This window comes from Poecilia mexicana, unplaced genomic scaffold (genome assembly GCF_051168715.1).
Source record: "Poecilia mexicana isolate PSO_F unplaced genomic scaffold, ASM5116871v1 scaffold_3, whole genome shotgun sequence".
In the NCBI taxonomy this organism is placed as follows: domain Eukaryota; kingdom Metazoa; phylum Chordata; class Actinopteri; order Cyprinodontiformes; family Poeciliidae; genus Poecilia; species Poecilia mexicana.
The window spans coordinates 2,060,819-2,087,387 of record NW_028263372.1 but is presented as its reverse complement, the minus strand read 5'-3'; the positions used below and the strand labels follow the sequence as shown (position 1 = coordinate 2,087,387).

Sequence of the window (26,569 nt, the reverse complement as noted above, 5' to 3'; positions counted from 1 at the left end):
GTGAGTCTCTGTGATGTCCTGTCCTCCCCGTTTGATCCCAGCTGTGTCTAGTTTTCCTGATTACCCTCCCTGTGTATTTAAACCCACCTGTTGTCTTTGTCTCTTGTCGGGTCCTCATCTACTGGCACACGTCTTACGTTTGCTGCTCTCCAGTAGAACTGCAACGTCCTGGTTAGTGTTTGCTCTCGTTTTCAGTCCTCTGTGTATCAGATAGCTACTGGTAATTAGCTGTGTGCTAAACTCTCTGCCGTGCCGCTTGTGTTGGACTGTGTTTGAGCTTTCATCATTAAATCCATCATCTTCATCGCTACCTGGGTCTCTGTGTTCATCCTCACCACCTCTCATTCATCTCATCATGACAGAAATATTAATAATAAAATAATAGTCAGTGTAAAGTAGCCTACAAATTATTTGGTGGGGGCGCTGAGGGACCTGGATAAAGGCTAGGGGGGCGCTGGCCCAAAAAAGGTTGAGAAACACTGATCTAGAATCAGGTCGTCTGCAGGTCATTTAGCACCACGTTCTCCACAAACATGCTGTGCGCGAACAGAGAAGGGTGACCATCATCCGGCCACACCCTGGCCCAGTTGCGGAAGGCTCTCCTCACCGACCGGAGTCGCACTGTTTTGTTGACATTCCCTTTATTGCAGCTCCATCTAGTTCAGTGTTTCTCAACCCTGGTCCTCACCGCCCCCCCTGCTCTGCATGTTTTAGATGTGCCTCTATTCCAGAACAGCTGATTCAAATGATTGCATGACCATCAAGTACTGCAGAAGCCTGTTAATCACCCAGAAATACAATTCAGGTGTGTAGCAGAAGGGAAAAACCTAAAACATGCAGGACAGGGGGGTGGTGAGGACCAGGGTTGAGAAACACTGATCTAGTGGATGCATAACGTAACTCCAGCCTCTACTGTAACGTCTATTCTATGCGCCTTATAATCCGGTGCGTCTTATAGAGCGGAAAATATGGTAATAATAAAATAGATTACCAATATTCCCCAGCAATGCCAATTTTGAGCAGCTGAGCAACCTAATAATTCCAGTGCATCTTCATGTTATGGCACAACACTTATGTCTGGGTTCTCTGAATCTAAAGCGAGAAAAGGTTTGGGACTGCTGACCACATTTATGTAATAAAAACAAAATGAAAAACACCATGGTTAAACTTTAATTGTGCCACGCTATTTAACAAACAAAAATTAATTTCAACTGCTACCAGATATTAATAATAGTATTGGCTGATAAGACAAACATGCCTCATCAAATGTCCCAGGTAATGCAGAAAGTTTCAGTACCATGTTTTTTTGTCGGTGGTTTGCTCTACTTCTGCATGGGAGGAGCAGTCTTGCCTTGAAAGTCATGCCAAGTAGTGTGGGAATTATGTAAACCATTTCAGAAGAGAAGCATCTGCGAATCTTATTTTTTCTGTTTTATATACATAAATCAGACAAGATATCCTACTCTTCATATGATGAATAAACTCAGTGAAGACATGTCTTCATGTAGTATTTTGTTCTACCAGATGAGTATGGACTCCTTTATTTCAGCAACTCATTCAAACTTTCCAGACTTTAGGAAATATTCAGTAGACAGCTTATAACAAACTCATACTGGGAAGAAAAAACACCCACAAGGCTCTATCAATGTCAGGGCGATCTGCTCTGACAAACAGCACATTTTTCTCTTGTCGCAGATAATTTCACTCTGAATTACGCTACAACTACAGTTTGGGATGGACAGATGTGGCCAGAGCTACTTTCCCTTCATTTTCTTGGTTAGCAGAGTGACAATCCCTTTGGGAAAAATGTAAGCAATGACAGAAAAAGGTTTGACGGTGAGGAGGTTTCTGGTGCACACTAAGTTTAATGGTCTTCACTTTTTCAACTAAAAGATCAACAAGTATTAATTTATGCTAAGACTGAGATGATTAAAGGAATACATTTGACAGTGGTTAAACACAAGTTTTATCTTTGAATTATATTTGCACACAAGAATTGTGGAGTCACAGTGATGTTCCTCCACAAAGCCATTTTGATTGTCGTTTTCTGATGGATTTTAAGAAATATATTGCAATACATTGGGTAATTGTGAGGTATTTTTACATTTATTAATTGTTTTGTAATAAATGTATTTTTTCAGTTTTTCTTCATGTTCATGACAGTGCCATGTCAAATAACCAATGCATATCAATTAAGGTATTCAGTTAAAGGGGATAAGTCTACATGGGCAACTGTGGAAATGTTACATCTATTTTTATGCATTTAACAGCATTTCAACTGTAAAGTAAGGTTGAAATTCACTGAAATAAATTGACCCAGTGTTCAAATCAATAAAACATGAGAACAATTCAGACTCAGGAGCCTCAATGAAGAAAAGGAAAAACTGCCTAAAAATATTCCCTCAATGGAAGAAAGAAGATGAAATGGCAGCAGTGATATCAATAGCTTTGTGTTTCTAACACCCATAGCTGAGACTTCTCTAATTTCAAATCTAAAAACTTTTTCAACATTTCAATTTGTGTAAAGTTCCAAAGAGCACACACTGCTATTACACTTCAACAAAACATTTGTCAGCAAGAGGAAATATCTAAAAACTTTACCATGAATGGAAGAAAACATTTTGTTAGGAGAGCACCTTACACTGGCTTCCACATTACAAGCATGTTTATCTTGTGAATAAAAGAAGCCTGGACCTTTCTCCCTTCAGCTGTCAGCTAGAACCACATATCAAAGCACAATGGTATAACCATTACCAGCCTCTATTCCTGCATTCTCTCAGACTCACAAAGCCAACAAGGAGTTGCAGGAAGAGAAGAGTTGAGCTGAACTGAAGCGGTGGATGGATTACATGGGAGAAAAAGCTGTTGGACGGAGGTGCTTCTGGCTCCTGGGGATGCTTAGCAGTGAGAGGCACTAACAGAACGGACAGCCTAAATACAGTGTCAGGATATAGTCATTTTGCCTGTCACCTGGAACTGCTGTGGCTCCATCTACCTGCCACATACCTCGCTTCCATCTATTACCGGACTCTCCTCCAAATTCTGGGCCACATTCTCTGGAAGTCAATTCCTGTCATCTGAGCCTTCATATATAACAGAAAATAGCTGCAGATTGAAGGATTGCTAAAGTCAGACAACTTTATCTGTTTAAATGTTCTCATCAGATACATCAGCAATAAAATTCACCAAGCAAATGATTAAAACTCTAATACAGAACTGTTAATGGCTGGTGTGAAAGTCTTATGGTATGATATTGCAGTTTTCACAGTATTCTAAAACTGCACACATTTAGAACAATAAGGCAGAATATGATCTAGAAAGGAAATAAGAATTTTACTGATTTCCAAAAATGTTTGTTTTTGCCATTTGTTGTACTTTCATTATTGACAACAAAGCCAATATTTTGGAATGGCTGTGGGAAAACCCAGTGTGTAAATGTGGGAGGTGCTGAAATTTTGTGTGTGAAAGAGATGTCCAACAAAGAGACAATTCTAACGAAACTATTGTGACAAGTTTTTGAAAGGAAATCCAGAACATCAGACCCAACTCAAGACATATCTACCATGTGTTGAGTCCCTTACAGAAAAAAGAAACCATAGCTTCTTATCTATGTTTCTGGGTGGTAATCATATCTTTGTGACTTCAGTCAACTGTGTGCTGACAAAAGGTGCAGAAAAATTTTCTCCTGTGCTGAGCTTCGAGTTAATTCATTTTCTGGGGAAGACGTCTGTGTTTCACAGATTTTTTTCACCATGGCTGACAGGTGAATCAAGAGAATGAGTGGAGAGGAGAGCCAAGTAGACGCAGAGCCCACTGTACAGGAGCTGCAGTAGCCAAAATACTACAGAAACTGCTGTATATCCTTCTGCAGGCCTCAATTAAAGTCAGTGAGGCCTGCATTTTTAAAAATCATACAATAAAACATGGTGATGGCAGAGTGATAATCTGTGGTAGCTTTTGCTGCTTTAGGACCTGGAGGAGGCACTGTAGTTCATCCTGCATAAAATCATGAAGGAGAATGCCCAGCATACAGCTTGTGACCTTAAGCTTACATTAACTTTAGTTATGCAGCGAGGTAATAATCTAAAGAGCACAAGCAAGTCCACTTTTGAATGGAACAAAAAACAAATTGAAGCTTTTGGTCAGACATAGTCAAAGTTTTGACCTAAATCTGAGTGAGATGCTGGAATAACCTTAAAACAGATGTTTCTCATTTTCACTGCAGTGAAGCAAGCAATTCTCACAAACTACATCAAAATGATAAATGATGCTCTTTACTTTTTGGATAAAGTACAGAAAGAAGATATGGAATTATGAGCAAAAACCCCCCATAATAATCCGTGTATGGAATTTATGACTTTGTTGGCACCAGCTTTCTTCCAGAATTCTTTGAGACATGAACTTCAATACTGATCAGCAGCCTAACTCCAGATCAGCAGCCTAACTCCAGCATTATGATCATCTCTAGCTGCTGTGCAGAGCTCAGCAGCTAGAGATGAAAAGGATTCCTGTGAAGTCCATAAAACACATGCGGTGTGTAAAATTGTATTATTAAAAAAAATATGTTGGTTTTACAACAAATATGAGAAACCACAACAGCTGGTTTAACCTGGTGTACAGAAGCCAACGGGAGCCATCAGCCCAGAAATAAAAAGGTGCTATGAAACTTTACTTTCACCCCCTGAGAGAGGAAAAGTATCGTTAACACTGAGCTGAGCTACTGCTGACAGCAACTTTATCTTCTCTTTCAGGAGACTGAAAGACCTGTCTTTCTGGGTTTAACCTTCACTCTCGCCTATACAATTCAACTGAATTGAGTTGGAATAAAGGAACTACTGCTTCAACTATGTCTTCTATTTTCTTTTACTTAGAAAGTACTCCTGGATCCGTTCTTGTGGGGTTTTTTTTGTGTTTCTGCTCTATTGTCCCAAGCCCTCAATCAGGTGAAGCAGATGGCTGTTAACATCAAGCTAGATTCTGCTGGAGGTTAACATTTTTTATTATCTTTAAGCCATAATCATCAAAATTATTACTTAATTTTTTTTATTTGCTGAAAAAGAACATTGTGCATTAATTAATGTTTTGAACAGCACACATGTAAATGCACCCAATCGTAGCCAAAACTTATTTCCATTGCTTGTCCCCCTGCCAGATATCACAAAATTCACAAAATAAAAAAGACAAAGGAGGAAACCATCAATTTCCAAATTCTAGGGACTACAGCAGGCATATTTAAGAAATTTGTTGCCGGCTCTACCAACAAATCCTTAGTTTCACTGAAATAGCTGCAACTCAAAACAAAGGCATCCTTGGACTTTAACATTTCAAAGTACTGAAAGCTACTGCATTTCTAGCACTCGTTCTGTGACAAGGTACCATCCTCTCCCCTCCCTTTGTAACCACTTTGGCGTTTGAAAAGGTTGAGTTTTCCAATGCTCCTTGGAGCTAAATTGTCGCAGGCCTTGTGGCCGTGGTTGGGTCAAAACATGTCAAAGAGGTTCTAGGTGAGGAATCAGACAAAGTGCAGCCTACAGACTTCTTTTGGTCAGTAACAGAAATGGAAACAGTGTTCCCTTGCCTGGACAGAGATCACCAAGGCCCCCCTCTGGAGGAAGGCATGAAGGTAGGGCAAACTGGCAAGCACCTATCTTGTTTAATTTGACAGCCAGCCAGTTTATTAAAATTTTGCCATACATCCTTTTCATTATCATGCATTTTTAATAATTTCCAAAAAACTCTGTTTTTACCTTTCATTGTTCATGAGTTATATTATTTCTGCTTATTGGAAATATTGTCGTTTCTGTGGTTGAGCCAGTCTTCAACAGCTGCATTAGTGTACCTCTGTCAGACATTGGCACCCTACGTTCCTAATTTACCCAAAGGCAGAAAGTCACACTTTTTCCAACACTCTCTATAGATATAAATTTGCCATAATCTCCTTGACTGACCTTTCAAACAGATTAACTTGATTTGTCTGCTGAGGGCCTCACAAGCTTGTTCCAGTTATGCCCATTAGTACTGCAACTAAACTGCTGCATTTTTGGGGGAACAAATTCATAATGTGACTTGGGTTTTCCTAATTCAAAAAAGGAATTACAAAAATTTAACAGTTAATTTTCTTGAGGAAAAAAATGTCAAAAGATTTTATGTGGCAAGATTTCTTTTGGCTCTATTAGTAAATAACAAATTGATTACAGTTTACAATTTATTATCTTGATATGATGTTATTCTAACTAACTCCATGGTTTGTGTAATAATTTTTTGATGTTAAAAGTCCCCAACTATTTTAAAATTGTCATACTCACGATAATTTCAGTCGCATGAAACTTTTCAGCTACATGCAACTGAGATCCAACTACATTTTGTCGTACTATATGTCTTACTATATCTGTGGTGCTGAAGGACATTTTGGCTGGATAGAGTAGAATGATAGGGGTGAGGGAGATCAAGGAGTTAGGGTGGCCTTGACGAGTTTTCAGCACTAGCTGAAAGAATTCTTTTCAACGAGAATGACGGAGCACAGCGGAGAACGGAAAGGAATGTCCTCAAAGTCTGACTTTTTATTTCAGATTATTACAGGACTTCCCTCCATCCTCCCATCTGACACACAAGTAGACGCTCACATGTTCAACTCCCCCACACTTCAGTTTTTTGCAAGTGGAAAAGGAATCAGATATTTACAGCCACAGATAGATTATAATTACACTGTGAGCAGTTTCAAGGCTAAAAGGAAGGAGAAATGGGGGAAGGGAGTTACCTCCTCATTGGTTTCCAGTGAAAAGTCCAATATAAAAAATAAAAACAGAAGATGATAAATTCTGTAGATGTGATAATCTAATGTCTGTGCTTTGTAGACATATTGAAAATATTTGCCTATTCAGCATAAGGACAGACCCTGGACAGAGTCTAGTTAATCAGTTCTGTTTGTTTTAAAGTACCAGTTCACAACTGCTATTATTTTAAAACACTCAACTGGTCTACTTGTACAGTGCTTTGTCAAGTCCAGAAGACCCCAAAGTAGTAGTTTCCTGCAAGTAGTAGATGGAATGACTCTCCTATTGCTGATTCATATGGAGAAGGAACAAGAAAAAGTAGCCTAAAGACACTTTTCCACTGGCACATCGCGCTCTGACCAGTTAATGTGTGTTCTACTCCACAGTGAGCTTTTTCTCATTAATGAGGGGCAGGACATGAGCAGCAGCAGCAGCAGCTGTAGTCAGCTCCCTGCTAATGTTTGCAGCGACACAAAGGAGAACCATGAGATTCTGGTTCTGATAGACTCAAACAGTTATTTCATTTTGTCTTATAAAAATGTATTGCTGACCCAAGCATAATGAAAAAGGCTCAGATCAGCTGATTATTTTGCTAAACATATACAGTAGTAACATTCTGACACTTATTTTTTTAAATGTGCAACCTTTTGGATTTAGGTAAAGCAGTCAAAATATGTAAATCAAGCCTGAACTTTATTGTTATTATTTTTAATCCAAATGAAAAATAAAATTCACATCACAAGTTAATATTATGTAGTTCTGGTGTTTCACACTGTCGGCACAAAACTGCAGCTTCATCAAAAAGCTGATCACAGCTGAAGTTTCTCTCTTCTTTATTACTATTCGTGTTTCAGTGAGATGAGTTTCTAGCAGCGCTGCTAATTTATGGTCATTCTGCTGCTAAACTTACTACACGTCTGCCTGGTGCTGCTCCTGATTAAACTCATAATTAAACTCCTCCTTACTGAGGAGCTCTCTAATAGAGGACAGCATGTCTGCAATCCGCAGCTAAACTAAACAAACATCAGTTTGGAGTTTCCAGTGACATAAAGCAAGAGCCATGAATGCCAGAATGCAGTCAGCAGTCAATCAAATGGCTTTGGTGCCGTACCCTGCTCGGTGCTGCTAGTATTACCCCTGAAGTAGGTATGAAAATCTGAGAACAGCCGGGCAGAACCACACCAGATCTGCTAATGGAAAATGAATCTGGCTGCACCGGTTAGAGGCAGTTTAGTTTAAAATTGGCTTAAAGTGATCCAGAATTAGCTAAACATGCTGGCCTTAATATATTGTAATTTTCCTATTTTCCAAGAAAATACTGTTTGTGGTAAGTCAAAATTCATAATTACTATACAAATGTATATCTTTTGTTACATTTTTCACTCATGGAGATCACCATTTTTTCACCAGATGGTTTGATGGTTTTGGTCAATTCTGTATTGAAATCTACAGAACAAACACAGGAAAGCTAACTTTACCGAAGTTGTTGTTTATCATATTGTCTGGTGTAACTTTAGATAATGCCACACTGTGTCACTGTTAGCTGTAATCAGTGGCGGGTCAAGAAGAATATCTATTGGGTGGCAAGAGGGGGGCAAGGATTTTTCAGGAGTTGCAGCATATGCCATTTTTCCTATATTGGTCAATCGTTTTATTTTAAATATGCTGTAGGAGCCATAGTTTGATGACTGTTATAAATACATGTTCTACGAACAAAAGGAATTAATTCAGTTTTTGTCTGTTTATAAATTTGTCAATTTATAAATTGCAGCCGCTGCAATTTATAAATTGCAGCGGCTGCAAGGTGCCGCAATAAAAGTGAAATTAAGCTGACAAAACAGGTGAAGAACAAAATAACCACTTTTATTCTGCTTTTTCTCGCTCTGTGTGTCGTCTTTACTCTACATGGCAACCAACAGACAACAGCTCGATAAGCATATAGAGCAGAGTTTACGTTCAAACCTATGAGGGGGAATCAATATAAAAAAACAGACATCTCTCACACCAAAAAGTACGTAAAAACACCAAAACAGAACATCTAGTCTGTTACATTATGCTGTCAGACTTGATATCTATATTGAGATTATTAATAAGCTTTCGCCTGAACAAACAGTGGTTTGTTAGCTGATTTAAACACCTGCTCTACTGATGAGTTGGCGTGTGGGTTGTCTCATTTCAGTGCTAATATGGAACCAAAACATACCGAACTGCGCAGCACTTAGGTTATCAAAGTCAATAGTAGGCTAGCATAACCGATGTACTGCTCACGTTTTCAATATTTTCTTTAAATTAAAACTTTTTTCCTCACCTGTGAAATGTGAAACCCTTGAACATTGCTATCTATGGCTGTCATAGGGTTGAATTAACCGCTAAAAATTTAGTCCTTTTTTCAGATTCTTTGCGTGACTGTGGTATTTTCTTGACCACAGATATTCCTGATTCAATGGATAGCATGTGTGGCACACGATAAGTTAAGTAACATCCGATCCATATGCTGCTGCCTCGCACTCTGTCCTTGCAGCTTCTCTGGAACTTCCCGCTACTCAGGAGAAGGTGTCAGGTTACAATGTGTTGCATTCAATGTTGCTGGAAGAAAGAGATTCATGCTCTTAATGTCCAATTTGCCATAACTATTTCTTGAATTCATGATCACCAGCTGGGGGGGCAACAGCGGTGGCAAGGCTCTGAGTTGGGGTGGCAACTGCCTCCCCTGTCACCCCAATAGATCCACTCCTGGCTGTAATATAAAAACACAAACAGTGAGATGAATCTGGATAATTTCTCACATGAAAAAAAGAAAACATACCAAACACTGGTGTGTCCTTTCACACTCCAGTGTGTGGAAGGACAGAGTGGTCCTTCCAGGACGACTGTGGAAGGAGTGGTCCTCCTAACCCTAACCCTCTCTCCCGAAGACTTTGAGTCATTTGTACGAGCAAAACTGATGAAGACTTTAACAACTGATTGTTATCTTAACAAGCTAAAAACAAATGGTGGTATTGTGCTGGGACAGACAGAGCTGGAAGTTCTTTGAAATGCTAATGGCATTAAGCTTCTGCTAGTACATAAGATGAAACCACCGATCCAACCAGACCAAGACCAAACCTTAATCAGCTTTTAGTGGACCGGACACGGACTTACAGACACCGAGAGAAACATCAAAGACAAGCAAAACTAATGGAGCCATTACTACTGGAAATGCTAATGGAGTTATACTGCTGCTGTTACTGAATATGAAACCACTGATCTAACCGGACCAAGACAGGACCCTGAACAGCTGTTACCGGACTGGATCACACTGTACAACCAGAGGTATGCGTCATTCATTGTTTCATTTATGAAGCTGAAAATATTAGCAGCAGCAAAGCACCAACTCTGTCCTCTTCCTCAGTTTGTTATTCAGTACTTGAGTAGATTTTTACCAAACACTTTTCATACCTGCTTAGGTAAATGTAAATAAGTACATACTGAAAGTATACTACTGATTGGAGTACAATTTTAGGGTACTCTATTCAGACTACCAAGGCATTGTACACTGTACTCAAGTCAGTGGTTGACTTGGTTCCAGGCTTGAAAATCAGACTGGGCACTTTAAATGTTCTCCCTGTGCATATGTGGCCTCTCTCAGGGTACTCCAGCTTCTTACCACAGTTTGAAAACATGACTGTTAGGTTAAATGGTCTCTCTAAACTGCTCTTAAATGCAACTCTGTGCATGAGCGCATGGTTTTCTGTCCTGAACGTCCCTTGTTTAGTTTATTTTCAGAATTATTTTTTTGCATTTATCAGAAACTGATCTTTGATCCAATTTTTCCCCCTTCTACTTTTGTCTAGAAGAGCCCCTGCCTTTGCTCTCCGAAATTTCTCAAATAGGAATAATTCAAATTACTTCGTGAGCTGATTTAATTTTAAAAATGTACACAGTGGAACTGAGATAATGAAAAATGATAGAAGCAAACAGTCATGATAATACAGAAAGTCTTCCTTTCTTCAATTCTAGGATTTTTTTGCTCCTCAACATAATACCCTGTTCTAAAAACATAAAGCCCTAACGTAACAATAACATAGAACAGATTTTATGTCATTATTAAACAAAGCTGAAGCTAACGTTTTTGCACCGGTGCAAAAATTCTGTATACCCCAAGACCACCTTAGTAGTTTCTGCAGCTTACAGTTGCTGCAGATGCCAGCTCCAGAAAACTGTAGCAATGTCCCAGTCAAAGTGCAGACCTCATTCTGACTGAAATGCAGAGAAAAATTCAACAGAACTGTTATATAATGATATCAACCAGTCTTTCATTTCTCGTTTACAGCTTGTACAAAACTCTGCCACTCACTTTATCGCTCACTCCCATAAACATAAAAATATCACTTGTGTCCTTTCATCTCTCCACTGGTGCAGTTCAAACTGCTGCCGTTTGTTTTTAAAGATGAATGGCCTTTCACCATCCTATCTAGCTGAACTTTTGAAAACCCAGCAGGTCAATACCTGCTGGGGATGCCTCGCTCTACACTCAAAAAAATTAATGCATCAAATTGTTGAACTAAATATATGGAGCTATGCTCAAATTAATGAATGTATGAGTTGGAATTTCAAACATATTTACTTTAGTAAGTTTAACTAACAGTTTTTTGACTTGTTAAAGTAACAGAAACTGCTTTTCTTAATGCAACATAACAGGGCTGAGTGAATTCAACAACCTAAACTGTTCTTTGCAAAGTCTCGTATCATATCGCATTAAGAAGACATTGCGTATGCTCAGAAGCTCAAGCTGAAGTTACTTTAGTGGCATGACTGTTTTTATGAAGATATTTTTTGGTGCAAAAGTATTTTTGGTTTATAACTGAGCCCAGGGGCGTATCTAGATGGGGGCCAAAAGGGTACCAAAGAAGTTATACTAAATAAATGTCTTGTTGATACTCAGTGGTGGATTTTTTAAACTTTTACTATTTTACTTTAACAATGAATTAAAAATTATAGTGCTGCACTTTTAGCTGCTGTATAGGATCACACTTTCCATCCGCCAGGGATCTGCAACTTGTATCTCTGGAGATGCAAGTGGCTCTTTGGCTCAGTTATCATATTAAATGATTAAATATTGCTCTGTTTCTCATTGAGTAGTTGATGTTTACTAATAAATCTTTCTAACAACAAATATTTTTTCAAAAATTTTGGAAAATTGCGGAAGTAATGAAACAGGCCTGTAATTTGTGAAATCATGTCTATTACCAGATTTATGTAGTGGGATGACTTGCAATTTTTATTTTTTGTGGAAATATTCCTGTTTGAATTGACAGGTTACAGATATACGTTAGCAGCTGAATAATTTCCACAATTATCATGTCAATACCATCATAATCAGTTGACCTTTTATTTTCACATTTATTTACTATATTTATCATCTCATTTTCCTCCACTGCTGTGAGAAACATGGAATTTGGATTTCTACTAATTTGTCATTTAGTATTTCGTGTCCAGTGGGCTGCGGGATTTCTTCACCCAATATAGGGCCCACACTTACAAAATATTTATTAAAATTATGAACTCTCTTCCATGCTATTTACATTTTTATCTCCAATGTTTGTAAAGAAAGCCTTATATGCCTGGAGTTTTTTCTAATAACAGTTTAAAATATTCCAGATACCTTTCTATCCAACTGTTTACTATAATACTCTTGTTTTGCTATTCTTAAAATAGCATTTAACTTGTTCTTATATTTCTTGTATTTATTTTCTGCCTCAATTGATCTATGCCTATAAAGTCTCTATATAACTTATTCTTTTTTTACAGGCATTTTGCAGTCCCTTTGTGATCCATGGAGTTTCTGAATATTTATTTTTAACATTAAACTTTATATTGGGACAAATTTTATCATATAATGATTTAAAATATTCAGAAAATTATCATATGTTTTATCCATGTCATTTTCTTTCGATACTGACTGCCAGTTTTGTTTAGATAATTCATCTTTAAATGCATGTATAGATTCTTCCGTCCTAAATCTTTTAATAATTGGATTATTTTTAGTCATGGAAGCTTAAAAGCGTAAATTCAAGCTAGGAAGACTCCAATCAACTTGTCGGCCGCTTCCATTACCACGCCCACGCTTCAATCAACAAGCACCGGTGCGCAGCCACTCCAGCCAATCACCTCGCAAGAGTTCCTTCAAAAGCACCAACAAAGCCGGGCTCTTCAGCTTTTCAGCCGAGCTTCGACCCACCTCCTCCCTATCTCCACCTTCATCCAGACGAGCACCTCCGTGTTCCCTCCTTCCTAGGCTTTTCTCCACCACCAGTGTCCGGGCCCGGGGGAGAAAACTACCCTGAGCTCCGGCCCGAGCTTATCATCAAATCGCTTGATGCTCAGCATGAACGTCTTCAGCCGGGCCCGAGCGCTAAAAAAAAAATGCAGTCTAATAAATCTTTCTAACCGTTTTTTTCTGTGTGAGTTTCTCCAGATTGAATTAACTTTCATGTGGCAGATATCACAAACAACAAAAACAGGTAAATGATCACTGATGTCCTGAACTAACAATCCACTTATTGTGATATTAAATTTGTAAATATGTCATCTATTAATGTAGCTCTATTAGCTGGGATTCTGTTAGGTCTTGTAATTTGAGGGAAAGGCTCATACTACATATAGTATTAATAAACTATTCAGACAATTTGTGATTGACATTCAGCAGATCAATATTAAAGTCCCCACAGATAAAATAGTTCTTTGAAGTTATAGTTGTATAGGTTTTCTCAAACCATTCTGTGAAGAGCGTATTAGAGCCAGGAGTCCTATATATGCAGCTAACAATTACAATTTAATTTTTTTCCATATATATTTCAACTGTTAAAACACTCAAAATTATCTTTCACCACATTAGTCATGTTTTCAATTAGATTATATCTAAGACTGCTATCCACATATACAGCTACTCCTCCACCAGTCTTCCCTTCTCTGTCAATATAACTAAATTCATAACCATCTAATTCAAACTCTGCTCCCTTAGAATTAAGCCAGGTTTCAGAGTTAGTGATAACACTAAAAGGTTGGTTAAATTGGCTTAGACAGTCCTTGATGTTGTTAAAGTTCGCATATAAGGTTCTACTGTTGAAATGTATTATGGAGAACTTACTGTTGGCATTAACTGCTGTATTGCTGAATAGAGTAATGCAGTGATTCTTGAGAATAGGGACAAAACAGGTCCTATGGATAAAGCACAAAATTTGAATAAAATATACACAAAATATAATTTTTTCAAATATCTGACTCAACTAACCTGAGTCATGTGAGCACAACAATGTATATTTTCCTGGTATTTGCTGAATATTTTTTCATTTTAAACATTGTAGTCGGTGGATGATGCCTGTAAAAGCCCTTGTCCAGGAGCAGAAATCAATACATTATAATAGTTTAAAATAATTAAAGAAATACTAAAATTATATATTGTGACAATTAAGTATTAGTCATATAAATAATTATAGAGGTATCAATAAATTGAATTAAAAATCATTTTCATATATTTTCCAACTCCGTTGAAATTTGTCCCTAGTTTTTGTCAACACCGTCAGAAATGAAAAGAATGTAAAAAAATCAGGCATTATTGGGGGGCACCAGAACTTCTGAGGACCCCATGACGTCATCTTTTCTCTTCCTTTGCTGAGAGGGCTAGTTAGCTCTGGTTAGATTAAGTTATTCTTTAGTTTTTTCTTCTGTTTTATTCCTAAGTTGCTTGTCACAACCATGATGTGTCAACTCCATAACTGATAATTTACAAAACTTTGATAAAATTTTGTGAAATAAAAGCTTAATTTTGGTAAACTGTAAAGATTTCATGGACCTGATGAGCTACAATATGGCCTCCTTCAGAATAACATCATATAAATTGAGGTAGTTTGGCTTTTTGTCAACTCCGTCAGATGTCAACTCCATCAGTTTTTCTGACTCTTTCAGTGAAATTGTTGTCAAATCTCACTTAAATGTGCAGTTAATTCATTTTAATGTATTTTACATAAATTGCATTACTTCACATGTACCAAGTTTTTCATTTTATTCACTAGTTTGTCACCACCTTCAGTTCTGTCAACTCCGTCATGAACTGTCAACTCCGTCAGATGGACTTTTTGTTGTTTTTGGTTTTAAATAATATTTCTTTTGTTTCTTGAGAAGCATTTGTCTGTAAAATGAGTAAAAATATCACTAATAGGGTCATTAAAAATGATTTTTTATTTATTTTTGTCAGATGGTGATGACAACTTTCTAGGTCAGGTCGATTAAAAATATAATTTAAAAAAAAAATGTTGCAACTGGGAGCCTGCACCTTAGCATCTTTACATTTCCTAAACATTATTTGTCATATTTGCATACATAAGGTTGAGAAATAAAAAAAAATTATGGGAAAATTAAAACCCATTTTGTCCCTATTCTCAAGAATCACTGAATAGCAACAGTTATTCACAATATTATAGAAGAAGTTGTTTTCTGGATTCCAAACCTTTTCCTTGTCTTGACTCTTATATTCACTGTAGTCAAAAGTTTTCAATTCCAGATAATCAGCATTAGTTAGAGGTGTTAATGTTGTGTCCATAGCTGATGGGGACAACATATTGTTTAACTGAGACATGGTGATTAAGTGTCATGTGCAATCAACTGGGTTCCCAGACATTGGTTATAGCATTCAGTTGTACTTATCCAGTTCAGCGATGTCCCGAACAACCAGAATCTTTGCCTCCTCCGGAGCTCCATTAAGTTTGACGAAGACCTTACAATCTGTTGTCCATGTTGATTAGATCTTTCCTTGTTTTCTCAGAAACCGAGCCTTCCTGGCAATATCAGCATTCTTCTTGGTCAAGTGCTCATTTATAAATACGTCGGATCCTTTCAACAATCTGCCTTGTTTCAACAAAGCAAACTTGTATTTCCTCTTTATGAATCTCATGATGATGGCAGGTTTATCTTCTTTTCCCCTTCTCGGAAGCAGGTGCCATGCTTCCACAGTGTCACAGTCACAGACCACCTGTATATAGAAACAGGTGGCTGTAATAAGCCACCTGTTTCTCTGTGGAGTCAAGCACTTCAACTGATGGTTCACCAACAGTACTAGGTGCAGCCACTGTGTTGGCATATGAACAGGGCTTAACTCTAAGTCCAGTGATGATCACATCATTTATCTTACTGAATTGCTCCAAATCGGCCACTTGGTTCTCCAATACAGCGATCCGTTTATCCTTTTCCTTATTAAGAAGTCTCAACGACTTCACTTCTTTTACCAAGTCCAAAATGTTGTTTTGATGCAGCCATATAGCTGTCACTTCCTCAGAAAGAAAATCCAGGGATTTCTTAATGTCAACAAGATCCTCTGATGCTTGAGTCTTTCTAGATCTCATTCTCTTACAATTTCATTTTTTAAGTCTTCAATGCAATTCCACAGCCACTGCTTACGAGTTAGCTTCTAGTAGGCTAGCTTCGGTTAGCCGCTAGCCCCACGGCCACCTTTCCTTTGTCGCCACGGATGGTCTCAACGAACTTTCTGTGTCGTGTGGTTGACACGGAAAGTGATCCAGGAAATTATCAGTGTTTGCTGAAGCGTTGTTAACCTACTTTGACAGGATCCGAAAGCCTTTAGCAGCAGCAACAGCAGGAGCAATAGCAGCAGCGTAGCAGCGTGGTCCCAGCATGGTTGTTTCAGTAGCCAGGTTGACTTGAATTATGAAAACAAATTTGTTTTTTTGGAAAACATCAGTTTCAAAAAATCTCACATTTTTCAATAAAAGGTTTTTACGCTGTATCAAAATTTGTGTTTTTCGAAAAAACTGCGATGCAAACAGACATCACACGAGTCATGCCGGTTATATTTTATAGCTTTTTACTATTTCTGTTTTATTGTGTGTATTTATTTGTGTTAATTTATGTTATTCGGTCATTGTAAAAGCCAAAGTGATTTACAAATAAGAATTGATAATGTGACTGTGGAGAGAGTGACTGAAATCCGGTTTTTGGGATTATTGGAAACCTCACATAAAATAGTAAGAAGTATTGCAGTTCTTTTTAAGGCTAGAAAACATCTACAGTCCTCTGCCCTATATATTCTGTACTGTTCACTTATCTTACCATATCTAAGTTATTGCGTGGAAGTTTGGGGTAATACTTACACAGCTTCACTTCAACCATTATGCACGCTACAGAAAAGAGCCATTTGTTTAGTTCATAAAGCTGATTTTTATTGTCATACCCACAATTTATTTATAGATTCTTATTTACTGAAACTCACTGATTTGGTAGAGTTTCAAACTGCACAGTTCATGTATAAAGCCAGAAACAAAATATTACCAGAAAATATTCAAAAACATGTTCAGATCATTTTTTAGGTTTGCAATGAAGTTTTTGTCCATTAATTTAAAACTCCTAAAGAAAATTTGATTGTCTTACAAAAGAGAACCTAAACTACATCTGGCTTCACAGGTAACTCCATTTATTTTCTACAGCGGTGAGCACCAGATACGGAAAAGTTGGTGTTTTATCCAGATTCCGTCAGAATTTGGCTCTTAGTACCAAAATGTTTCCAGCTTCAGCTCTGCCTTCTTGGTCTCCCACCTACACACATGCTTTTCATCCAACTGCCTGTCTCAGTGCTACTAAGAGGTACAAACAAAACTTTTATTTGAATTTCATGTTGATTTTGTACCCTGAATTTAAACATAACACTAACAACTCATGTTTTGGCTCAGTTTTCTGCTTCATTTGAAGTGCATGTCTGCATAGCTTTCAAGTTTGAGAAATAAAGATTCCAATTTATAATAGGGCCTGCAGCATTCAATGGGTGAGCATGCAGCAACAGCATAGCGGACTTACAGAAACAAAGCCAACAACGTTAAAATAGCCATTACTGAGCATTACACTGAGAAATTAATATGCTTGAAACAATTTTTTTTTAATAATTTGAATAACTAATGTTTAGTACCATTCAAAAATCAGTTTTGTGTTGATAGAAAGTTTAACAAATATTTAATTTGTTTAAAATACAATTTATGTGTAAAATTAGACATGTAAATTGACTGAATTTATATTGCCTTTTTCTAAACACTTGACACTAGAATCACATTGACATTGTCACACTCACAAACACATACATTCCTACACTGACACGGTTTAGATTTCCGATCCATTATAATGATGTTTAATATTATATAAAAATATTTACCTAATTTCATAAAGACAATTTTAAAGAAATACACAGAAAAAATTACAATGTTCCATTAAATGAAATCTCTACACACCTGCATGGTATACATGCATTCTTCACCCAGCCTGGTTTCTGGTCTTAAAAAGTGCCAATATAAAGTACTAACAGAAAGATGACAGTAAAAACATTTAAGCAGCACTGTTTACAGTGGGCAAACTTTGTATGGCATGTGATTGCATCCTCTATCAGAGAAGATACTCCAACTAATTAACCAGCAGACATCAGCTCCTTAGACTCCTAGAGTTCCCCTAGAAAGACTAGAAAGGAAAAACAAAAAGTTTTTTGGTTGCTTTGAACACCGGGCTGCTCCCACTGTTCCTGCCTCCCTTCACTCCTCCACTTCGGCTCACAGATCCTCCCCACATTAGTGTTAAAGAATAGACCTGCATAAATGGTTGCACTTTTACTAAAAACCACTTTTTTGCTAACAGTTTTTTTTAAAGTCACTGCATCCTGTAAAACCTTTGACTGTTCACATGTTATTAAAATAACCTTTAATCTATTATAATTAAATATATTTAGTCAAAAGAAAAAAAAAACAGTTCTTTTGGTCAAAAATAGACAAAAAGCCAAGGGAGAAGGTAATAAAACGTTGATTCTTATTTCAATAAGATTTTATTTTCATTTCTGTCCATCTTATAAAACTTTTTTTTCATTCACATTTCATTTATTTCTGTATCTACTAGAAAACATGCCAAATTTAGTCACAGTTGATGAAGTCTGAGCTCCAGTATATTTTTTCCAAACAATTTATTTCCGTTGTCCTATTGTGAGAAGCTTAGACCTACAATTTTAAATCAACTTATTTTATATACTCCAGTTTAGATCTAAACGCAGTAAATTCTATTAGTTATTATTAGTCTTAGTTATGATCTGAGTAAACTTGCCATCTGTTTAGACCAGCCTGGAACCTGTTCGCAGCGGAGCTCCTCTCAGACTCCTAGTGCGGCTCACGGGTTGCAGGAGGAGCACCTGTCGGAGTGAACTCCACTCTCTGAGCCTGACATGGCGGGAAGGCAGGGAGTCACTGACCTGTCACTCAGTTGATGCGCTGCTCACACCAAACCAGCTGCTTCTGCTTCCTCTGGACTTGGAAACGGTCTTTCTGCGCCTTCAAAGCTGCAGCACCAATGAGCCCAAAAAGACGGAAACACGGGACTGAAGTACAACTAAAGTTTAAGACAGACGCAGCGCCTCTTCCTAATATTTTTGTCCTCTGAGAACTTTATGCCTGCCAGTATGTTTTCGGCCATCTCTCCTCCCCCCCAAACCTCTGCAGAATCCAGCACTCAAAGAGCAAACATGAAGCTTTGGCCCATTTCGAAACGTCAGCAGCCACGCCCCCCTCTTGCGCACAGAGGAGGAAGCCTCGGCAGCATCCTACACTGTTACTGCTCTTCCCTCACCTGCCGCTACAAGACCATAATGCTAGTGTAGAGAGAAAGAAAGAAAGAACATGACTTGGACGTGTCTGAAGCGCACCAACTCTAACGTCCATTAAACTGTTTAAGACTGTTTAAGACATGTTGTTTCAAGGGCGTAGATCCCATCTCATTATTGGGGGCGGCCATAAACAGGAAAATTTCTTAAGACCAATTTTGGGGAGGGTCGGCAAAGTTACAGTGAAATGTAACGTAAAATGTGGTTTAAAAAGTACCAAAAATAACTAGTAATGCACATCAAACGTGTTTTTCTCAGTAAGCAACCTATTGAGAAATAAAACTAAAACTCAAATTTCGCTTCTATACGAGTTTTGTTCATTCTCACTGATCTAATCTCTGCTACACCTTTACAAAATTTTAAGATTCTAAATAAAAAAGCTTTAATTAATAACTGCTCTTAATAAAAATCCTCATAAACATTGATTTATTGAAATGGCTCCCAATACAAGTTATGGACTATTTAAATTACAACTTAAGTTGCTTTATTTTTAAACCTTTTTTAGTTTTGCCATGTCCTGGGTGACAGAGAACCAACAGGTAGATAGAAATTAATATCTGGGGGGTATTATAACTTAAACTTAACATCTAAAGCACCAGGGTTTATATAGAAAAATATTCAGATTTTATTTTGTGATTTTAAAGGCTCTACATTGAAGATAGGCAGATTTCTGCTTTTTCTATCTGTTCTCTCTTCTGCTCTCGGCTCCCACACTCTGAGCTGGGTCCACTTGCTCAACCCCTCCTCCCGTTTCAAGCTCTTCTAATTAACTAAAAGTTAAAGAGATAAATATGAATGAGATGTTTGCTACCTTTGACAAAAAAGCTTAAGTCTATGAAAGCAGTGTAGCAGTTTTGTTAGGAGCTTATGATTCAGCCAAGGTAAAAAAATAACTGCAATCTGATCTTTATTGATAATGTGTTTCTTCTTATTGATCAGTGAAAGTAAATAAAACGTGTTACATGTCTTTTAAGTATTTACTTACTGGAGGGGTTTATGTTTGTGCTGCAGACCCACAGCTAACAACTAGCTTCTCACTTCAGCAGCTCTGACACGAGCCTGTGCCGTTCAGCGCTGCTGTTGCTCCTCGTATTTAAATGCAAACGTTTCTTCAATTATGTTTTTGGGGGGGACAATTCTAGACTTTTCCAAGATTGGGGGGGGTCTGGACCCCTCCCCCACCCGACCCCCGGGATTTACGCCTATGTGTTGTTTAAGATTCCAGTCTTAAACAAGATGGAAGTCAGTGAAATGACTGTTTAACTTCAACCTCAACTTGACATTTTCATTGGGATGCTATGCGATAGGCCAATTCACATAGCATCAAACTAAATTTCATTCCATGACATGGAATGAAATTTAGTTTGATGTGCTTTTCAAACAAAAAAGTGTGGCATGGGTATTTGTTCAACATCCTTAACTCTGATACCCCTAAATAAAATCCACGTAGGGAGTTCAGAAGCCACAAAAGAGCTGTTAAGGCAAAAACTCTGAGAAGAGCAGTGAGAGGGACCAGAACATATGAAGGCCACCACATGAGGAAGCAAGAAATCCTTTGCAGAGAGGAGGAGCTGGTAGCCAAACCCCCAGAGACCAAAGGGTTAGGCTGATGCTGGGAAAGACAGTAGCAGAGAGGCTGCTGCTGATGATAAAGGCTGTCCTTTAAAGGACAGCCTTTATCAAGGTGATAAAGGCGATAAAGAGAAAGTTGCAGAAGTTACATGCTGCTTCGTCTGAGGTGCCATCAGGTATGCGCCTGGGTCAAGTGTGATTTTATAGAACAATGAATGGAGTTAGCAAGCAAAGCAAACACATTAAGAATAAACACCTTCTCTTGGAATCACACCCAGAATTTATTAACAAAATACTCCAACTTTACAGTAAAAATTGTTACAGTTTTTCTCAGTCGCTTTGATGCATTTCTCAAAACAGAACTGAAATTCTAAAAAATCTTCAAATCAATTTGTCAGTTGTGCACATAGAAAAAGCAGTTTCCAATTCCTTGGACCAAGCTGCAATTGATTTTCTACATCATGCTAGTAATATATACAATTAATTCTCTGCTTTTTACTACATTTTCAATTGCTTTTGTCATGTCGGTCAAAATGTATATGGGTTTCTGTGGAATAGTCCTGACCTTCTGCAACATTTAATTTCATTGTATAGGATTATAGCTATATAATTTCATTAGAAGTTTTTTCTAAATTTGTCCTGAATTGGTCATGATGATCCACAACAGGATTCTGATGGAGTTCCTCTCACATTGCTCTTCATTCTTTAACCCCACTGAAGATATTTTTTCAGCATACAAATGGAAAGTATAGAAAGACTGCACTGTAACTTCTACAAATAAAAAATGTCAGCTTTCATTAAGGAGATTGTTTTATGTTCCCATTTCTACTGTTTTTTTGCTTGTCCAGTCTTTTCCTTTTAGTATCACAATGGCACAGTCTGTCAAAAAAATACAGTAAAATCATAAATGTGAATTTTGTTCAGTCCCTTGCCATTGATCTTCCACAATTACAATTTGATTTGGAATTCTTGTCATCAAAACTTTAGCCATAAAGTTGTACACCACTCAGGATATCCCTCCAGAGTACACCACTACATTGACAACATTTTGCAATTGCTTTTGACTGTCTTATCTGAACATGATTAATCAGGATCTTGTCATTCTGAGGCACTGATGTGTTCATGGATATACATATTTACTTTTGAGATATGAACTACTGATTTTGAGAAAGAAACTGAATTGTGCAGATAATCCATTGTGTTTTCCTGTTTGAGAAATGCACTTACTGTTTCGCAAAGGTCAAAAATTATTTGAGAAATGCACCAAAGCGACTGAGTAAAAACTGTAATATCCATTCCCCAACTTATGCAACTTCTTTTTGTCACCTCTTGGGGCACCATATAGTGGACTTTGTTCTGTGAAATCAGAATCATTACAAAGTTTAAAATAAATTGCACTGGTTCTGTATAGTGTATATTTAGCATTGGCACTGCAATATGCAGGATTCATCCTGCATATTGCAAAAAAGAAAAGTAAGAGGAAATGAGATCCAGCTTGTGACCTGGATAACTAAGAATCTACACTGACACAGGGGAGCTTTGTGATGATATGAATGTAGATTTGATAATATATTCCACCTTAATCTATCCAGATACACCTGAAATATTTAAGGTCACTCCGTCTCATTTCAACTGGCTTTTCCTAAACTCATTTTATGGAACTTTCTCCTTTTTTGTGTATGCAACAATTCTGCTTCTGACCCCCACTCAACATGCAGTTGAGGGGTTTAGTGAATAGATTTTATACCTGAAATCAGTTTTAAATAGCTTTGAAAGGGCCAAAAGGGTAACTCAGTGTCATTTGGTTCTTTTGCTAAAAGTTTGCTCACTAACACAACTTTTTGTCTCAACTCTTTTACTCTGGAGAGTCAAATCAATTTATCTGCTTTTTCTGAAAAAAAAAAATTGTGTCAAAAGCTTGATAATAGAGCCTTTACTTTTAGCCTTGTTCATAAATTATGAAGTTGTTCTTATTGTGACTACTGTACTGTGATAAATTAAAGACAGAGCTATATCACTCCAAATTTATGTATTTTATTGCTTTATCGCTATTTCTCCTTGGAGAAACAAATCAGGTGGGCCGTTCCAGTGGTCGGCACAAGGCTGAACTCTCTACCAACAGTGGCAGAGAGGAGAACACTGGAGAAAATCATTGCTCTTATGGACACCAGACACGTTCTGCAGTTGCGCCTGCAGCTGTACGGCTGTACACACTGTATGTACCTTGAGATTTTCCTTTAAGTATAAAAAAAAGAAAAATGTGATTGGATTTTTTTTATTTTTTAAAGTATTGCATGGAGTTTTTTGGAGACACACCAGGAACAATAAAGAGAATGCTACAACTGTTGGCTGAACACAGGGAGAAATGCACTGAAACATGTGTGAACATAAACAATGTGAAGATTCAGCTGACTGAGCAGCCGTCACCTGGGTAGCTCACACTGGAATGTGGACATTGATAATTCTTTAGTTGTTATGTGAAACAGGTATTTTGAAGGTGTTTAGCAAAGAAATATTTTTGTGGTGTCTTGATGTCTTAAGACAATTATTATTTGAAATCACAATTTTGAAGTTGATGGTTATATATACAAATGCCCTGGTACCATCCATTTTAAAACTGAAATTTACAGCAGAGAATAATTATTCCTAATAATAAAGCTGAAGCAATGGTAAACAAATTTATTGAATAACATCTATTAGTCAGGACAGGGAGAGCACACTACTGCTCTTTCAACAATGGAAGTAGAGGGGTGCTTCAGCATCTGGAAATGTGTAAGTTATTGAGTGGTAGAGGCGACTAGCCTGTGTGGCAAATGCTTTCATTTGTCTAAATGAAACATGTTCATTTTAGACAAATGCACATGCTTTGCAAAATACTTTTCCTTAACACCTATTTCTTTGGACTTAGTTATCACACTGAATAAAACACTTAACAGAACTCCACCAACTTCTGCAAGTGTGTGGGAAACCAATCTGTTCCACAGTTTAACCTGGCAGCATACCTTCAAGAAAATACACAGGGCAAATCCGACCCACATCTACTGGTGCCCTCCTGTTTGATACTGAGAATTGCAAATTAACCTACAAAATCAACACTCCAAAATCATCAGGTAATGATTTATGATCCACAACAGGATTCTGATGTGGATCATAAATCCACATACCTAAGTAAGTAACATACTTACTTAGGTAAGTAATGTACTTACCTAAGTAAGTACATTACTTAGATAATGTACTTACCTAAGTACCTAAGTACATTTACTTAGGTAAGTACATTTACCTAAGTAAATGTACTTACATTTAGTTAGGTAAGTACATTTACCTAAGTAAATGTACTTACATTTACTTAGGTAAGTACATTTACTTACCTAAGTAAATGTACTTTACTTAGGTAAGTACATTTTACCTAGGTAAAATGTACTTAGGTAAAAGTACAAATACACAGACAAAAATGTACTCTAATAAAAGTAAAAGTACCACATTAACATTTGTACTTGAGTAAAAGTACTGGCTTTTAAAAATACTTAAGTATTAAAACTAAAAGTACTTGCTGAATCCATTACCTAATCGCAAATACAATATCATTAAGAGTAGCTGTCGTATTTAATTTTAATACATCAGAAATGTGCCATTTTATGAACAATGCCACAGATAAAGCATGTTTTTATTGTGTTTACTCTCTGTATGTGATTCTATGCGTCATAATTTCAGGGATGGAAACATCTTGTCTCCTGTCCTAACATAACACGAACTTCACTTTTTTGCCACTAGTGGCATTTATTTTTGAAAGAAATCCAACAGAAAGGGGCTGGAAAGAAAGTGGGTGGGGGAAGACATGCAACCAAGGAGCCACAAAGTAATATTGTAGTCAAGACCACCTAACCCGAGACCAAGTCAAGACCAAGACCAGTGCCCCGTGCTACATGACACAATAAAATTAAGTCAAAATTGCTTCTCAAATTGATCTGGAAGATCAACATTCCCATAAAACACCTATATATTAAATACTTGGAGCTTAAATAAATTTAACCAGTATCAATTCAAACTTCTTCTTCATTCTATCTCTGTGCCAAATCCAAGGAGGTCTCCTGCAATCCCTAAAAAGATAATACCCTGGGCGGTTACCCTAGTAATAGTACTAGGGTTTCCACCTTTCAGAAAAATCAAATACGGGACGCCCACCACGGCGTGTCGCCCTACTCTCATGGGGTGGGACGTCTGCCACATTATTTTATGGTGGTGTTTTTTGTTTTTAAAAAGTTATCCATAGAGCAATCGTTCATACATAGAGTACCCCAAAACTGTACTCCAATCAGAGTATCATACCTTAAAAGACATTTAATTAAGCAAGTGTAAAAAGTATTTGGTAAACTACTCAAGTACTGAGTAACTGATTATAACCCCTAATTTAATATTCAAAATGTGTCCTCAGGCAGCCAAAAGTATAAAAGTTATGTGAACATTCTGGTATTTTAAATAATATTGCCAGAATAATTTATACAAAAAATGAGTTAGGTTTGGAGGCTGGTTCTATAACAAATTCACCACGAGGGCCAAGGTAGTGTTTTTGAAACAAACAAACCAAACAAAAACACATAGCAATATTTCATCATTTGATATATTAAGTGAGCCAAAGAGCCACATCTGTCTCCAGAGATTCAGTTTGCAGATCCCTGTCAGATGGAAAGTGTGATTCTATACAGCAGCTAAAAGTGCAGCACTAGAATATTTAATTAATTGTTAAAGTAAAATTGTGAAGGTTAAAACAAATCCACCACTGATTTGTTATTTATTTAGTAGAATTTCTTTGGTACCCTGTTGGCCCCCATCTAGAACTGCCCCTGGGCTGCAGGTCTGTGTCTGATGCATTTATAATACATTAAATTACCACTGAACACTGAATTCATAAAATATATCAACATTTCAAAATAAAGCATACAGAAAGCATTAAAACTTTTAAAGAAGGAAATGTTTATGTATTTACTGTTAATCTATTTATGATTTGTTCTTTAAATGACCATTAGTATTATTTTGGGTGCTATTATACATCAAATAAGCAAATAATCAAACCAATATAGTCGACTAAAAGTACAATAAAACTTAATCATAGCAAAATGTTCTGCACCACATCGGCCTCAGGGATGAGGGATGAAGAGATGCTGATTTCTGGTTCTTCAGGCTCTAACGGGTCTGTAGTTCCTCTCCTGATCCATTCTGTCTGGACACATTTTTTTTTAAATTGTCTTTATTCATTGTCACTAACATTATTCAGCCTGGAATTTGAATCTTCCCACTCACATATGGTTTTGCTTCTAAGGACCGGTCAAAGACGTTTTAAAAAGACGCGGGTTGATAGCTGCGTAGTGTCCGTCTCTAGGCAACCGTGACAACAGCGTCGGTCCGTAGCGTTCTGGGGTCCTTTAGCTCCCTCCACCACAGACATGAATACCTAGATGCCTCCTGGAGCGGGTCGACCCATTGCTGCGATACATATCAGCGTCCACCATATTGAATGTGGAATATGTGCCAGTAAGCTAATACAAGTAAA

The 26,569-nt window shown here is 37.3% G+C and overlaps 1 protein-coding gene across 2 annotated transcripts in view; it reads right to left on the bottom strand.

Moving 5' to 3' along the window:
* Nucleotides 1-19,344, bottom strand: part of LOC106907596 (estrogen receptor beta-like) — a 99,965-nt gene extending 80,621 nt beyond the window's left edge. The window contains exon 1 of one of the 2 annotated variants that reach the window (XM_088004038.1): nucleotides 19,042-19,344. The gene's annotated coding sequence lies outside the window, so the exon portion shown is untranslated. The remainder of the gene's footprint in view (nucleotides 1-19,041) is intronic. The other variant, XM_088004037.1, reaches the window with a different exon arrangement.
* Nucleotides 19,345-26,569: the final 7,225 nt, after the last annotated feature.